General features: G+C 43.0%; 1 protein-coding gene and 1 pseudogene across 2 annotated transcripts in view; both read left to right on the forward strand.

Annotated features, from left to right (window-relative positions):
• Positions 1-15,208, forward strand: part of ST8SIA6 (ST8 alpha-N-acetyl-neuraminide alpha-2,8-sialyltransferase 6) — a 137,380-nt gene that overhangs the window by 86,371 nt on the left and 35,801 nt on the right. The window lies entirely within an intron of this gene.
• On the forward strand, positions 11,571-14,187 carry LOC102512465 (annotated as a pseudogene).

Genomic DNA, 15,208 nt, shown 5'->3' on the forward strand with positions numbered 1-15,208 from the left:
TGTGCCTGATTACTTTGTTACAGATAACTATTACAGGGTAGCAATTTTATTAAATCTCAAATTATCCCCTCAGGTTTGGTTAGATTAAAATTTCTTGAAAATAACTTCGTCTTTCTTTATGTTGGGTATATAAGAAAATATTCCATTGCTGTCTTAGTAGATTCATTGATATTTCTAAAATAACAGCCAATATATTGCTTTCATTTTTATTGGCGCTCCTTGGAGGAAAAAAAAGCGTTTTAAACAAAATGAACTTCCAGATTGCATATCACATATGTTAATTTTTTTACTGCATTATACTGTCGACTGAAATAAATGCACAGCCTAAAAGTTGAGAGTTATGGGGTTTTTTTTGGCGGGAGGGCTTGAGCCAGGATGACAGCCTCTCAATCGCTCTGAGAAACTGCTCCAAAGAGTTAGGGGAGGAGCAAGGATATATAGGAATTTTATAACAAAGACCAGGTAGTCCGAACATTGAAAGATTACTTGTTAACTGAAGAAAACCAGACATCTCAAGTTAAGGAATTTAACGCTTTTGTATATACGGGAGGGCACAAGCGTTTGGGCTTATTGAATTCATTCCTTTGACAAGCATCTAGCTATCTAGGGCCAGTATCCTGTCCTTTCTTATTCTGAGTCCCCTCAGGGTACACCACTGTGAGTGGCTGCAGAGGCTGGGCTGCAGGCCTGTCCTCACTGGGGGGTGGCGGCAGCCGCTGATGACTTGGTGGCTTTAGCATTCTTTGTTTATTGATAGGCTTGCAGTAGTTTTCGTTCAACAATAGTTACATGATTGAGTGCCGTTTAATGCTTTAGCTTTGTGAAAGGATATAAATTGCACAAATGGATAAGTTAATCAGTATTTTTCAAGAAATCGTAAAACTGAACAACCAAACTTCATTTAACTAGCAAAGTTTTCAACTGTTTTCTGAAATATGGCTCCCAGAAGCAATAGCTATGGTTTGATTTTGGTTAGCATTTGGTGAGTTTAAACTACCCCCCCATTCAATCAACACTTAACAGCATTATGCCCCAGGCATTTTGTTTTGTAGCACAGATTTCTTGGAGGGAAGCAAAAGTCATCTCTACCAGAAGCTTCTTTTGATTATACAAAACTGTGTTCATTTTTCTGAACCTATGTTCTCCTCCTCCTCATTCCCTTTAAATGTTTGTGATTCATCCAGGGTGACTATGATGACGGCTCAAAGCAATACTTTTTTTTTTTTTTTTTTTTTTTTTAATTTAAGATGTTTGCACTTGATGATAGGTGTTTTTGGTCAGTTGTCAGATTGAAAAAGCTTCTTTTCCTCGTTTCCTCTGTATCAAGACCATTTTTCACTGTTAATATCCTGTCATATTATCTTCTATCCATCACGCCGTACAGCATGCCTGTGCATTAAGAGAAGCAACAAAAACCACACCATGTCATTACGCCTGCCGTATTTAATGATAGAAACTGGCTCTTGTACATTTAAGGAACTCATTCCTCTATTAGTCTTCAGAATATAAACTTTGCCATAAAAGTGCATCAGACCCATACGGGATTCACTGATCTTCTGAATTTTATTTCAAAACGTGTTTCCAGATTGCCCTGCCTTTCAAGCCCTCTGCTCCTTGTCACAATGCTTGGGGCTGTCTTCACTGGTACGTTGACATCATTTAAACACTGTTACAATGTTCCTGAATACATATAGATCTTTCTCCAGTGTTTCAGCATGTCTCCTTCACGTCTCAGTTGACATTTCAATTGAGCTCCTGTCCTTTGCCTTGACAATCATATTCTTTTGTATTTTATTTTACCTTGGGTTTATTTATGTTCTACTCAAATATATGAGCTCATCTCTCATAAACTTCAAAATAAGAATGTACACGTATAAGGGGAAAAAACCTCAGTCATCCAAGATGCAGACTGGATTTGGTCTTTATTCATTCTCTTCCTTAGCCTGAAACTAGGGTTAATCCCATGTCAAACATGGAATCACATACCTTCTTGGATTTTTCTGTGAAATAGAACTTGGAGTGGGTTGAGGTAAAGCTAAAATTGTGAAATGAAATGTTCACTTATTTATTTTATATTTTATATATATTTCAGACTCGATAAAATATCCATTCTGGGTCAAGTGCCCGGGTTTCCTGCCACCTCCTTTTTTTTGATCTTCTGTAAATTGCCCCAGTTCCTTCTTTGCTTCTTCTCTTCCTTCTCAGTGCAGTGCCTCAGGGGTCCAGGGACACCTTGTGATGTCAAGTTTCCATGTTCCTTAATGTTCTCTCCCTCATCCTTCCTCAAAACTCTTTCTCCATGCTAGACTTCTCCTGACATGGGATGTACTAATTCATGTTACAATATGAATGATTAATGGAATGGCTTTTCTGTCTGGCATGCCTTGCATTCTGTATCTAATGGGATTCATTAAGGACCATCACTGATGTCTGACTTTAATTCTAAATGTATGGGCCACCACACTTCCTAATTTTGTGAGAGAGCCAGTGATTTGAAGGTAAAGCTCTATGATTAGTATCATGAATTAACCTGACAGCTATCAATTCTTCCATCCTACCTTTCAGAGCAATTCCAAACTGATCATCACACAAACTAACTACAGATCCCCTCTGGGTTGCTGGAAGTTCTCCGAGTGTTCTGGGAGGCTAGCTCAACCTCATGGATGGTTCTATTTTAATTTAGGCATAGGCATGTTGCTAAAAAGAGGTAGCGTCTCTTTGAAGCCCTTAATTTTTCCAATCTGTTGGAGCTGAAACAGAATGTTTTCCTGCCTTGTGAATCCCTGAGAATCCCTGGAATTCTTAGATCATCATATTCTTTTTTTTTTTTTTAATGGAAATACAGTCAATTACAATGTGTCAATTTCTGGTGTACAGCACAGTGTCCCAGTCACGCATATACATACATAGATTTGTTTTCATTTTTTTCATTAAAGGTTATTACGAGATATTGAACATAGTTCCCTGTGCTGTGCAAAAGAATTTTTAAAATATATTTTTATATATAGTAGCTAAATCTCAAGCTCCCAAACTTATCCCTTCCCATCCCCTTTTCCTTGTAACCATAAGACTATTTGATTTAACAGTCTTTCAGTGTGAAACATTCTCTTAGTGTGAAACCATTCATTGTGAGCCTGTTGATTCTTAACTTTCAATATTTTGACATGGCAGCTTGATTTTCTTTTTCTTTCACTCCTCACCCAAAGACTGTTTCTCCTCCACTACCCAACCGAACCCTGGAAAGAGTTGTCTGTACTTGCTCTGTCTTCCACCCATATCTTTAAGTACAGCATTTCACCTGTGGTCAGCAGTGACCACGCCCCCCAACAGCTAAATCCAAAAGGCATTGTTCCCGTTTTGCTTGACCTCTCATGTCTCACAGTATTTTGAAATTGTAGCCTATTCCTTGCACTTTGAAAGATTCTCATACTTGGTTTCTGTGTCACTCCATTTGTTTTTTGGGGGTTTGGTTTTGTTTTGCTCCTTCCTCCTCATCTCCATATCAGTCCATCCTCGGGTTCTGTTTGTTTTGGAAAAGTCTCTCTAAAATGTGGGAATCTTTGTCAGCACATAGCAGATACTCCATGACTGACTGTGGTTAGGGGGAGTCTTTTGGCTTCATCGCCATTTCTCCTTAGGATTATTGCAGTGACCTCCACCCTGGTCATCAACCACCACGCTGGTATCCTTCTTGTCCGTTCTCTATACAGCCGCCAGATGGATTTTTTTTAATGGAAATTGGGCAGTGATCTGTGGTCACAATTCACTTCCATCACGCCACCTCTGCCCCAATCTGTTTGGAATCTGCTGCTTTTTTGTTTCTGTTTTTCTTTTAATTGCATTTAAAACAGAGACTAAACTCCCTTAGGGCCCTATATTGCTTGGCCGCTGCCTACTTCCTTGGCATTACTGGACCCCACACCCCTCCTGGCTCTTTTCTGCTCCACCTGTGTTGGTCTTCGGCTTCATCAGATGTCCGATCCTTGCTTCAGCCACAGAACTTGGCAGTTCTGTGCCCTTCTCCCTCCCCCACCTCCCTTGCTCATGTGTTCTAATCTTTCAGACCCCAAATCAGCCACCTCTTGCTCAGGAAGGCCTTCCCCAAGCCACCTGATGACCTCTTGGCCACTGTCCTGTAATGAGATTTTTCCTTCCTAAGACTGGTCCTATGTGAGTTTCCATCTTGTGTGTGAAATTAATTTACAGACCTGGTTACCTGTGATCCATGTTTTATAGAGTGCAAAATGATGATGGGAAAACATTTTCATCAGAAGGAAGCAAGACTCTTTCTAGATGGTTCTAAAAATGGGTCAAGACTCAGTACAGGAACTAGGAGTTGGAAAGCAGAGTCAGGTTTCTGGGCTCAGAGCGTAGGCTCAGCTTCATGCTGGCTTCATACATCTTATTTTATTGACCTTTCTTGTTTGGTTTTCCATCGTCTTTGATTTTATGTTATATTTGGTCTCTCTATGAATGCTGAGTTCCCACTAGAACATGTTCAGGGCACTGTTTTACCTTGGACAGGAGACTTTTGGGCAGTTGGTTATCTGTGACATCGTTATCATTATTATTAGGCTAAACCACTTCTCCCAGCTAGTCTCTTTACTGGTATGGTGGAGATGAGATCATGCCTTCTTCCATGAGCCTTCATGAATATTCAGTGTGTAAAATGTTCAGTACAGAGTCCGTTATACGTTACAGTCTCCATACTTGATCACTATTATCATTATTATCATGAGTTTGTCATTTTCCTAGCTTACAATGAATATTTTACTTAAAGTAGTTTAAACTCTTGGCATCTGTAATAAATACAGCAAGTCCATGAGTAGCAATAAAGCTGTTTCAGGTTTGATTCTCTGCCTGGGGAGACATGTAAACATTTGTAAGCCCCATGTTTGCTTTTGTGATGCATTTTTTAGGGATTAGACAGTGCATTTGATGAGGACCAGCCCTTCCTATTCGGTTTGCTTTATTTGAACTTGTCTTTGATCTTTTCTTGATGGAAAATAGGTCACACAGAGCAGGAAGTAATAAGCTTCAACTTTCTGGGTTGCAATCTTCCTTTGCATTCTTCTTTGCAGCAGAAAAGGACTTACCTTTACAGGAACAGTCTGTCTCTTGTTCCTCCCTTTCAAGACAGCTGGTCAGATTGTTTGGTGACTTGCTCTGAGGTCCCTCAAGGAATGACTGAGTTGCCTGGAAATTAATCAGCCTGATTATAGGCAGAGCACAGAGCTACACATCTTGTTCTTTTCACAGAATAGTTAGTCCCCTCCCTCCCCTATTTGGAACTAAATAAAGGGCTGGCAAGCTCAGGGTAGGACTGGATAATTCTTTTCTATTGGGTGAAGCCTGAGAGAAGAGATGAAAAGTCAGGATGTGGAGGGAAACCAGAGGCCAAAAGCCAGAAAATAAGTGCACCGTTCCGAGGCCAGGTGGAAATAGAAGCTGAGTTTGTGTCTGAAGCCAAAAACACAGAAGATGCTGAATTCCTCAGCGAGCTGTGGGAGTGGTCCTGGAAGAGTGCTTGAGATGTAAGCCACCACAGTGGCTTCTGGGAGCACGTACGGCTCATTTGTCCATGTGAATCAGGCTCATTTAACAACCTGGCCTCCTACCTGTCCCTCCATCCGTGCAAGACAGCAACTCCCACCTGTAACCCAGAAGAAACCCTTTGCAATAACACCTGCATCGCTTGTCAGTGAAGTGTGCAATTAGGACTTGGTTTGGTTAAGTTTAAAGATCAGGAAATAATGAGACCTTTTATAAAAGAAAGTGGTGTAAACGCAAAATAGACAGGAAACATTTTTCCTTTGGAGATGCTTCACTGAACAGTGTATTGGTGCAATTACGCGTAAGACTGATTCAGCATTAGAATAATAAATCTCTGTTTTCGTCGGATTCAGAGTGTAACTTCAGCATCTGAAATAATGTTGCCAGACGATGTCTGCAAAAAGGAAAAAAAATTTTCTTACTCCTCTTTTTTCTTCCTCTACGAAATATCTCACCAAATACAAGTATCAACGAACAGCTTCCCATTTTCTTCACACACTGAATAATAATGGCAGTGACCTTGATTTTTTTTTCCCATCTGCAGAGTCAGATATTTTCAGAAATCCTAATGTTCATCTTAACAGTTGATTCTGTATCTTTAGAACTTGTTTTTTTCCACACTTATGTCATTGGCTGTTGATTTGAATGTAACACTTTTTTAAAAAGGCAGGAGCCAGTCCTGTGATCGGGCAGCAGGAAGGACCTGAAGAAGTGGTTTTGGTCATAGTTTTTGCTCATTCACAGTGACTCTGAAGCCAGCCAAATGGTGGGACATCCCTCCTGTTTTGGGAGACCGCACAGCCCTGCTTTTTCACAGTGTAACTTCTGGTTCCACTGCTGCGGTGTGATCTCATTTTCTGAGTCTTAGGATGAATGAAGATGATCACAGGTCACTCCTGCACTAGGAAAGGGCCATTCCCACCCTACCCCGTTTTGTTGAAGCTTCTCCCTGTGTCAGGGAGGGGACCACCCTCTCCCAGGATCAGAAACTTGTGTATCACCCTTGACATCTTTCCCTTCAGTGCCCATCTGCAGTCTGTCAACAAACTTCAAGTTTCACATCCTAAATATGTTACAGAGTGATCTACTTTTTTTCTGTCCCCTACCATGATTTGGGTCCAGTTTACCAGGATGGTTAATTTTACATGTCCCCCTGACTAGACTGTAGCCCTCAGTTATTTCATCAAACGTGCATCTAGGCATTGCTGTGATGGTGTGGTTAACACCTACAATCAGCTGACTTTAAGTAAAGGAGATGACTCTGGATAATGTGGGTGAACCTCATCCAATCAGCTGATGTCCTTTAGAACAGACACCGAGGTTTCCCAGAAAAGAAGAAATGCTGCTTCAAGACTGCAGCCTCAACACTTGCGTGAGTTGCCAGCCTGCCAGCTGCCCTGCAAATTTTAGACTTGCCAGCCCCCACGTTGTGTGGGCCAATTCCTTAAAATAAATCTAGATAGATGGATAGATAGATATCAATATTGATAGACTCTTGGTTCTATTTCTCTGGAGAACCCTGACATAGTTACTCTTTTTTTTTTAATTGAAGTATAGTCAATTTACAATATAGTATAATTTCTGGTGTGCAGCGTAGTGATTCACTTATACATACATACACACACACATATATACCACATACATACCTGTATATGTGTGCGTATATATATATATATATTCCTTTTCATATTTTTTCATTATAGGATATTACAAGGTATTGAATATAGTTTTCCCTGTGCTAGACAGTAGGACCTTGTTGTTTTATCTATTTAATATATAGTAGTAGCTGCAAATCCCGAACTTCCTTTTTATCCCTCCCCACCCGTGTCCCCCCTGAGTAACCATGTTTGTTTTCTATGTCTGTGAGTCTGTCTGTTTTATAAATAAGTTCATTTGCATTGTATTTTTTTTATCCCATATATATGTGATACTATATAGTATTTGTCTTTGGTTTACTTAGTATGATAATCTCTAGGTCCATCCATGTTGCTACAAATTGCATTATTTCATTCTTTTTTATGGCTGGATAGTATTCTGCTGCATATATATGCCACATCTTCTTTATCCTGTCACCTGTTGATCCCACTCCTGGGCATATATCCAGAAGAAACTCTAATTGGAAAAGACACATGCACCCTAGTGTTCATAGCCACACTACTTATAATAGACAAGACCTGGAAGCAACCTAAATGCCCATCTAGTTGTCTTTTAATTGTTACCTAGTTATCTCTTAACTGGTGTTCTGGTTATCTATTGCTGCATAATAAACATCCCCCAAAACCAAATCTTGATGACTTAAGGGGACAATTTCATACTCTCTCACGGTTCCATTGGCTGAATGGGCTTAGCTGGAGCTTCATCGAGGGCTTTCGTATGGTTCTAGTCCAGTGGTGGCCAGAGCTGGAGTCATCTAAAAGCTTGCCTGGGCTGACATCCGTGATGACTCCCTCGCACAGCTGGCAGATGACCTTGGCTTTGGTAGGAGTTCAGCTAGGGCTGCCAACTACAGCACCTTAAAAGGAGCCTCTGCTGGTGACTTGTGCCTCTTACAACATGGTGGCTGGGTTCCCTGAGTCCAAAGAGTGAACGTTCTAAGAATCCCAAGCAGAAGTCCCAAGACTTCTTACGACATAGCTTCAGAAATCCTAATGCCACTTCTGCTGTGTTCCCTTGGTTGAATAATCATGAAGGCCAGCCCAGATTCAAGGGGAGGAGCTTTCAATTTCACTTCCTGATGTGAGGAGCAATGGGAGTGTGTAGGGACAGAAGGGATTGGTGGTGACCATCTTTGGAGACCATCTTCAATACTGGATCACTGCCATGTCCTTCTCACTGATCACACCACCTTGTTCAGACCCTCCTAATCTGTCCTCCTCAGTGAAGCCAGGGGACACTCCTAAAATACGTATCTTATTGTATCACTACTGTAACTAGACCTCCAACAACTTGTTCTTTCCCGTAGAAGGAAGCCAGATTGTTCACTTCCTCTTGCTTATAAGACTTCTGGTGGTGTAGTTCTGCAGCATTCTCCACCTAGTACTTTCTCTCCTGACCTAGACAGAGTTTCTTTCAGCATTTTTGCATGTTCAGTGCTCTTTGTGCCCCCGGCTTTCACACTCCTTGTTCTCTATTTCTCTTCCTCACTCTCTTCTCTCTCTTGCCTTACCTAGCTACCCTCTACTCATCTTTGGTTTTCAGCCTAAGCTTTGCTTCTTCTGGGGAGCTGAGCCCTGACACCCCAGGTTTAGATTGGATTCCTATGTCTTCCTGCCTGGAGGGTTGGCCCAGGTCTTGGGTTTGCATGAATGTGTAATTGGACTTAGTTAAACTTGCTTTCACTTTGCATTATTACTGAATTAGCAAAATGAAAACACAAGATTAAGGATTCAAGTGAGCGGATGGTTCTATTCAGATTAGCACTTAAAGTTCTTGTAGTTCGTGCAGCCCTTGGGAATGAGTGAGCTCACATCTCAAACTGCAGGCTCCTTGCCTTATTGGCAGCTTGCCAGTCTCCAAAGTTCGTGCTGCAGTCACAGAAGGAGGTTCCATTGGGCTGCAGTCTCACCCTTCCAGATTGTTTTTCTTAAGCATCAGGGGTAACAGCAGGCCCAGTTGACCAGCCCAGGTCCTCAGCCTCTGCTTCCCTCATCACAGTGGAGGACTGATGGCATAATGATGTAATCGTTGGCTCTTGTTTCTCTCCCACTAGGTGACAAGCCTTTCCTGGGCACTTAATTTTGCCTATTTCCTGTCATATCCCTGGTACTGAGAACAGTGCTAAGAGCTTGACTTGCTGAATAAATATACACATGAATGAATGAATAAATGGAAGGAAGAAAGAGAGCAAGAGAGAGGGAAAGAAAGAAAGAAACAAAAGAAATGGAAGGAAGGAAGGAAGGAAGGGAAAGGGGAAGAAAGGAAAAGAAGTCTTTGGCTTACCCTGAACACTGTTCCATGTCACTAAACTTGGTTCCCAACTCTACCTTCTTGGTGTTTGCTGTTCATATCAGTTCTTGTTAGCGTCACACTCGATCATTTTCTTAGGAGTTGTGTTTGGTTCCTAGCCCTAAGCAGTCTGTTGCCTGGGCAGGAATTTTGACCTTGACCTTGACTCAGTGGACCCCAGTTCCAGACCCTTAGCCCTTTAACCTGTGGCCAGCTGGGCCTCCTTCTGAGGGAGGGATTTGTCTTCACGATGTTCTTCTCAGTCTCCCCCTAACCCTCAACTTTCCTGGTGGAATTCATCCATTTCACAAGTATTCATCAAAAGCATCTTGATATTTAGTTCTTATTTTGCATATAACCCTGGAAATTCAGCACAGTTTAGAAATATTTAATCACAATTTACAGAATGTCTCAAGATGTAGCTATTTGCCCATGAAGGTCATGGAGCTTATCTACATGTCTTGTGACAGTGGCTGTGTGGGCTGCAATTTTAGTTTGCTTTCTCCTTAACCTTGTTACCTCTCTTCTGCAGTTACTCATAATATAAAAACTAGAATGTAAAAAATATTTTCTGAATTCATTGAATAGCTTTCTCTTCTTTTTCATGAATTTAGAAGCTTAAGACTACAACATTCTCATTGCTCTCTAGAGAGGGAATGAGATTGTCCTCTGCTTATACAGCCTTCTGTGGATAGACTTTTCCTTGCAATTCAGCGACACTTTACACAGAAAAGATCCCCTGATTTTGCTGACCTTTCCCTCTTGAACAGAGTTAACCAACTGTTAATCACCTTTGTGGCTTTGCCCTGAAGCCTTCTTCCGTTTTCATTGTGGTGCCCCACGTTCAAGACGACAGGAAAGACAGGGTCTCGTTTATTCCTTGAGATAGTCCCAGGGTCTAGCATGGTTCCTGGAGCCCTGGCTGCTCTTGGTGAATAGTTGTGAGATGCATGAATCCCTCTGGGGGACGCTGAGGGCTAGGGGGAGCCTGAGGAGGGCATCGTGTGACGGAGCCATTGTCCTGTCTCCCGCAGCCTTAGTTCATCCCTTACCCTTGTTCTGTCACCTACCCAGTAGATCTTAAATCTTCCCCACCCAACCCTTTTCACCCTCAGATCACTTGCTTACTGTGGGCCCTTTCAGTCTTTAACTGGATAAACTCTAACAACAGTTGGCCTTCCTGCTTCTGGTCTTCCACCACCAACCATCCTCCATTACCCCAGTGACTGTTCCCGAACACCAGCTTATTCATTCACTGAACAGCTATTTATCCCGTGACTCCTGTGTGCTGGGCAGGTACTAACACCTTCACGAAATCTTCCCTTTGCCCCCCGGTTAGCTGAAGTGCCCTTCCTCTGTGTGCCTACCACGCTTCTTCTCACGTCAATCTGTGTCATATTGAAAGTATGTTGAAGTACCCGTTACATTTTGTGTCTGTCTCTTCTAATGTCATTAAGCTCCCTGGAGAGCAGAGTCCATCTATGCTTTATTCATTTTTGTATTTAATAACTTATAAGTTGCAATCCTCATGACCTTGAACCCTAGAGAATGGATCCCAGGAAAGGCAGCTTTTTCTTAATACTTGGAAGGTGCCTGTAGCCTCTGCCTCACCCCGGCTGCCCCATATCTCATTAGGGAGTCTTATAGAGTCTGATAAACAGAAGAGATTCCTGTGAGCTCTGGGCTGGGACACTTAGGTGGTTAGTATTCAGAGTGTCCTATAGTGTCTGGTACACAGTAAGCCTTAAGCAGTCATTAACATTTCATGGAAATCCAGGAAGCATCCCATTTAGAACTGAAGAAGAATTTTGACCTGGGACTTGAAATGACTCAGAAAAAAAAATCAAAGATAAAAACCAAGGAAACACTCAGCATCCACGGTGTGAAAGAAAAAGGAACTTCTCCAATCTGAACAACAATCTCTTTCTCAAAAGTTTATCATTAGACCAACTGTGATACAAAGATGATTTTGCACATTCTCAGATTCTGTCTTTATAGATCAAGGCTTAAAGTATTAAGCCAGATTCTCCTGGGACCAGCTGACTACTTGAGCGTTAAGCCCTTTTGGAAGTATGTGGACTCTTTCCAGTTCTGGAACTCAACACAATGTAGAGGGTCCCCATGCTTTTCCTGGGGGTGGAAGAGAGATTTCCTTTTGGAACTGGATTGCGTGGAGGAGCTTGCTGAAGGTACGACACAGCAAGAGTAAGATCATCATCGTCCTCCACGAGACCGGCGCCTGGCCCTCTCAGTGCCAGCCCGCGGCCGCGTCCACCCAGGAGGCTCTGCGGTCACCGACGGGCCGATGGAGGCCGAGGCCGGATATTGGCGCCCCCCGCCCAGTCCCGGAGCCGGCCAGCGGCGCTTCGGGACCGCAGCAGGGGGGCCCTGGCGTGGGGCTTGGCCCTGCTGCGTGCCAGCGCCGCGCCCTTCCTCCGGCTCTGCCCCTGTGGCCGTGAGTTCGGGCGGGCGGCGGGCGCGGCGGGGCCGGGCTGGAGGACGTAGACTCCAGTGTGCGCGCGGACCAGGAGGTGCGGAAGCGGCGGGAGCTGGTGAAGAAGCGGAGAAGCAGAACGAATAGCTGAGGAGCCGCTCCGGGGCCGAGCAGAGCAGCGCGCCGGCTCCCCGGGGCCCGGCAGCCCTGTTCGCGTCGGCGGGTCCACGCCCTCCTCTGGCGCGGCGGCCCCTCGGGGCTTCCCCTTAGGCCTCAGCGTCAAGCCGGGCAGCGGGGACGGGGCGGGCCCAAGGTGGGCGAGGAGCGAGGGGCTGCGGGACGCCACCTCCTTGCTGGCAGTGGGCGAGGGCGGCTTGCTGGACGAGGTGTAGCCGCTGCGGCCCGAGGAGCTGGAGCGCCTGTCAGGCTGGGAGGAGGAGGAGGAGGAGAGCTGGCTGTATTCATCACCAAAGAAAAAACTTAACACCAATGCAGAAGTCAGTCCATTAGTTTGGTGCAGGCAAGTTTTGGATTACCCAAGTCCTGATGTTGACTGTGCTAAAAAAAGTCTCTTATCCACAAACTTGATCAAACTATGTCAGCTCTCAAGAGGCAGAATTTATATAATAATCCTTTCAACTCCATGAGTTACACAAGTCCTTGCAGTCCAAATGCCAGTAGCCTCATACAGCAGCAGTTTTAATTCTCCATCCTCAACGCCAGTGCGACCTCCTATAGTCAAACAGCGAATACTTGCTGGAAATTCAGGTAATTTGAAAAGTTCATCAGACAGAAATCCTCCACTCAGTCCTCAATCCTCTATAGACAGTGAGTTAATTTCTTCAGAATTAGATGAAGATTCAACTGGATCCAATTATAAGCTAAATGATGTAACTGATGTGCAGATTCTAGCTCGGATGCAGGAAGAGTCTCTGGCAAGAATATGCAGCCACCACATCTCGTCACAGTTCTGGTTCATCTTGCAATTCGACGAGACAGGGTACTTTTAGTGATTGGGAACTTGATGCACAAAGTTTAAATGATGAAGATGACAATATGCATCATGCAGTATACCCTGCTGTTAACAGGTTTTCACCATCACCACGCAATTCTCTTCGACCATCACCTAAGCAGTCACCCCAAAATTCACCTCGTTCTCGATCTCCTGCTTGGGGAATAGAATATAGTAGACTGTCCCCACAGCCTATGATTAGCCGCTTACAGCAACCTCGGCTTTCACTTCAAGGCCATCCCACAGATTTGCAGACAACCAATGTTAAAAATGAAGAAAAACTAAGGCACAGTCTTCCAAACCTGTCCTGGACATCTAATACACAAGTTGACTCAGTGAAAAGCAGCAGAAGTGACTCAAATTTTCCAGTGCCAAATGGAGGAATACCTCGCATGCAACCTCAAGCTTCAGCCATACCTTCTCCAGGCAAATTCCGCTCCCCTGCAGCACCATCTCCTTTGGCTCTCCAGCAACCAGTAAAAGCATTTAGTAACCATAGCTCTGGTTCTCCTAGTAGCCAAGAAACAACATAACTTACGCAAACCACCTCCTCGCCTGGGCCTCCCATGGTTCAGAACACAGTCCCAGCAAATCCTCCCAGCAATATCAACAGCACTACTCTAACCAGATCTGCAGGGACAACCATGCTGAGAAGCTGCTTGCCCAGACCCAGTGCCCCTTCTGCGGGGAGTATACCAGTGCCTCGCAGCAAACTTGCACAGTGTGTTCACAGATCCTTGCCAGCTCCTAAAACCTATGGTAGCATGAAAGATGACAGTTGGAAAGATGGCTGTTACTGACCAGCAAAAACAAGAATGCAGAGGTCCACAGCTTCATGGATACCCCTTCACCAGGCTAAAAGACAACTTTTATATGCAGACTGTTCAGGTAACACTCTTCCGATTTATAAAATCCCAGCTCTCTCTGTCTTAATTAGCACAGACTGACAGACATGATCAAGCATCACTTTAATGACATTTAACAGCAGATGTGTTTGGTAATCATACAATCACTCCATGGAATCACTTTTAGTTTTGTTACTAGAAACTAAGTTGATTTTTAATATTTGAAAGAGGCCGATATCTGGGCAAAAAACTTAATGGATGCCAAAGAGAAATGCCCATTTATAAATGAGAGAGTACCTTTGTGCACAAGAAAATGGTGTATTCAAGCTATCCAAAACGTTACATTCAACCTAATTTACTGTATAAATAGTATCAATAAATATTTGTGTTAATGAGAACTAAAAATAAATAAAGTAAGATCATCATCAAGCCACAGGTTTCTTTTCCATTAACTCCTGGGGCATGTTGACTGGACCACGTGATAACCTTGATCCCATTGGGGACCATGTACATCCTCCATATAAAGCAAGAGCCTTGAATGTCTCAGTTATAGAGAGAGTTTGAAGCATTTATATGTAAAATCTTTGGGTTTTGTCGGGGCCAGTTTTCAAAGAGGTGTGACCAGCATTATTTGGGGAACCACTGTGTTGTCTTAGTGTCATTATGGAAAGAACCCTAAAGGAAGAAACTCAGGTGAGAACGTTAACCCCCATTACAGTGTACTCTGGTATAAACTGCAGAGATGTGATTGTCAAAAGACATATCTTGGAGTCGCTAGCTACCTGGGTGCCTTGGTCCTATCATGTAAACTCTCTCAACTCCAGTTTTCTCATCTCTAAAATGGGAATGATTGGATGGACCTAGAGATGATCATACTAAGTGAAGTAAGTCAAAGAGAGAGAGACAAATATATGATATCACTTATATGTGAAATCTAAAAAAAAAAAAAAAAATGAAACAAATGAACTTCTTTACAAAACAGAAACAAACTCACAGACATAGAAAACAAATTTATAGTTACCAAAGGGAGAAGTGGGGAGGGATAAATTAGGGGTTTAGGATTAGCGGGTACAAACTACTATATATAAAATAGATAAATGACAAGGTCCTACTGTAGAGCATAGGGAACTATATTCAAGATCTTGTAGTAACTATACTTTAGTTAAAAAATAATAAAATTGGAATAATTATATTTTCTACCTCCCTGGTTGCTGTGGGAACCAGATGTCATGAAAGTTGTGAAAATTATGTGGGAAGTGTACAGTGCTTTACAAGGGTAAGCTTTGTGCATACTGATCTGGTTGGATAGTTAACTGTGCATTGGAGAGAGTGAGCCTTTTGACTCTGTGTACCAATTCAAATGCTAATCCCTACTGGAAACACCCTCACAAACACCCCCAGAAATAATGTTTTAGCAGC

Source organism: Camelus ferus, chromosome 35, assembly GCF_009834535.1.
Source record: "Camelus ferus isolate YT-003-E chromosome 35, BCGSAC_Cfer_1.0, whole genome shotgun sequence".
NCBI lineage: Eukaryota > Metazoa > Chordata > Mammalia > Artiodactyla > Camelidae > Camelus > Camelus ferus.